Here is a 3,318-nt window from a genome sequence, read left to right as displayed (position 1 = left end):
TTGCTTTTGTAATCTTAACAAATTGAAGTTTAGTACTGTTACACTAAAAGAAAATCTCATTTGACAATAATTTTTTAGTTACAATAATACATGATAGAAACCATCCATGATAAAATTCATATGTCCTTTGGCTTATAATTTTTTTAAAAAATTTCTCTACTTAATCTATTGTCTCTGTATGTTTTTCCATATAATATTGTTTCTTATATTTTTGGAATATAAGAAAAATATTAGTGAGCATCGGTACCATATATAGTCAGCATTATATATATATATACATATATAGGGAAATTTTTTTATAGGGCTTCACTTTAAGTTCTACTGGTAAGGTTCTCAGTGTTTCCAACCCGTGAACAGTTTTCGGTGCGATTTTTTTATGACCGTGTATATTGTAGCTATTTAGAGCTTCCTACAAATTTTCAGAAAATTCCGAATAATTTACAGTACCAAAAACTAAGATCAAACATGTTGTTGCAGCCGTGATTAGTTTTTTTTTATGCGCGTGGAAAACATGTTTGAACTTAGTTTTCGGTACTGTAAATTATTTGGAATTTTCTGAAAGTTTGCAGGATGCTCTAAACAGCTACAATATACACGGTCATAAAAAAAATTCGCGCCGAAAACTATTTACGGATCGAGAAACACTGAAAGCCCTACCGATAGAGCTTAAAGTGAAGTCTTATTGAAAAATTGTTCTATAAATAATTTTTTTTTCGATTAGTAGATAAGTTATGATGCTATTTTTTTTTTATGACAATATTTGCAATTATAGCATACCATCTTGCAATTTATTATTTATTTTTTTTAATATGAAACTATCTTAATTTTTATTTAAATTTTATTTTTGGCACAATATAAATTATTTCGATTTTTAAAAAAATATACAGAAAGTCTCCTATAATTATAATCAACACCCTCTAAAAAACACAGCATACCTAAAATAGGGTGGTGAGTAATGAGGTAAAAACGCCTACCCTACCGCCCCTATATATATATATATATATTAGCGTAAATTATAAGTGTCAAAATATTGAATTCTCATCTGTTATAAGACAATATTAGTTGCAGTACTGGATAGCAGTGGTTTTCTATATACTGTTCCTATGTATATAGTACCTCTACAGTTGGAAATATTAATGATTTTACATTTTAGTTTCAAAATTGAAAATCATAAATATTGCCACAATAAAACGTTTTTGCCTAGCGAACCTCCGGATTTATGATCGATATAGTTCAGTATTTGCGCAACATATTATTAGTTAGCCCCTGTGACCAGTATATATATTTCTACAGATGCTATTTATAGGGTAAAATATGTAAGCAGTATTAATTTGCCTGTGATGTGTGTATATATACAAATGTAATAACCGTAATTAATATTTACCAGCTATATATATATATGTTGGTTGCCATTATCAGATTATCTGTGTCTTATCATTACTAAATAAAGAGTAAGCGCCAGGAGGTCATTGCAGGAAATTTGTTGTTACATATAAGCTTTTTCAGGGATCAGTACGTACGGATCAAAACAACACACACCCATATATATTATATTATATATATATATATATACACGAATAGCTCGTTACGTTCTGTTGAAGATCGATACATGTATTGACCTAGCTATATAGCTAACAAGTGTTAGGGGTTATAAGTAGCAAAAAATACGTGTAACATAAATAGCAACTTATTCCAAATGACCACATGATAAACGTTACTTTCACACTAATTAAAAATATATAAGCACAAATCTATTCACTTATTAAGTGTGAGTGTGCTTTTTTTAAGAAGAAAAAGAAAATGTATATATATCATATCATTATAATTAATTCTTATTATATATATTTACATGTTGACATTTATTATTTATTTTATATATATACTACTTTTATTATTTGGTAGTTTTAGTTTTAATATGTTTTGTACAATGTCATATTTTGGAAGCACCCAATATTCTAAGGCACATGATTAGTCTGAACTTAAAGTCAGCTAATTTTCCTGCTGTCGAAAATCTTGTGTCAAATTTCCAATAATTAACGCTAAGCTTGAGATATGTTTTCTATTTTTATTTATTTTTCGTTACGTACAAAGGTCATTTTCCTCTAATTAGCTAGCTAGCTATCAATAATATTATACTATAAATTCATATGCCAATTACTTTCACTCATCTTATGCTAATTTAAATTATAGACGATATTGTGGGGTGTTTAATAGAATTGGAAGCTTTTTTTTCTCTTCAACAAATTAAAATTAGCTTTCACACAATTAAAACATAACATATGCACTGAAAATGCTTTAGGGCCTACAACATTTTGGGCTCATCACAAACAATTAATGTTTGACAGAAACAAATACAGTATCGTTGAAAACTGTATTTATGTATTGATATAGCTGTCCATTTGTATATATATGTAGGGTTCAATCAAATAATTAATTAGGGTTATTTCGTTTTCTTGGCTTTTTTTTCTTCTTTTTTTTTTTTTTCCAAAGCATATTTCTATAAGATTTAATTATTATTGATTGCTTTGAACTGTTTGTATATATTGATACAGTATACTGAGTACTAATTTTCTGAATGAAATCATATAGTTGTCCTGCACAGGCATATGTCAATTTATTTGTCAAGTTGAATTCGTGCAATTATAAGTCGAAATGCAGCCCCTAAAGTACCACAGCCTTCTTATTTTTGTAAGTTTTTATTCAGTTATTTTACAGAAAATTTAGACCTATCAATTGCTGATGGAACATTTAAGGATACACTAAAAGGTCTTATCAACTAGATTACAAGTACATTTAATAACGTGTTATTATAGCTTAATCGTTAACCATATGGTATTATTGCATGTAAATATTATTGGCCAAATACGTACACACACAAACATATGTAAATCCAATATTCGGGATCAAGATGACTTCGGATATCGAATGATATCTTGCTAATATAAGATATGAGGAGAGCTAAATAAATTCTATTGGTTACTCTCTTTTACACTTTTTCTATACTTTGATGACATGTGTCTTTTTTTAAAATATCTATTTTTACAATATAATTAGTCATGATATTTTAATTTTATTACATTTATACCACCATTAAATAATACTTATTATTCTATATTCAAAAATTAAATTCTGCAAAAAAAAAATCATGTATATAATAACAATCAACTACATATAGTAAAATATAATTAAACATAAATAAATTAATAAGTCATATTATCTAGTGCATACTCATTATTTGCAAATATATAAATATATATATTATTCACTAGATACAAGCAACATGCAATATGCATGTTTGCTTAATTTTATTGATAGAAT

This window comes from Humulus lupulus, chromosome 3 (assembly GCF_963169125.1).
Source record: "Humulus lupulus chromosome 3, drHumLupu1.1, whole genome shotgun sequence".
NCBI classification, from domain to species: Eukaryota; Viridiplantae; Streptophyta; class Magnoliopsida; order Rosales; family Cannabaceae; genus Humulus; species Humulus lupulus.
The sequence above is the reverse complement of the archived record's forward strand: the minus strand, read 5'-3'. Positions refer to the sequence as shown.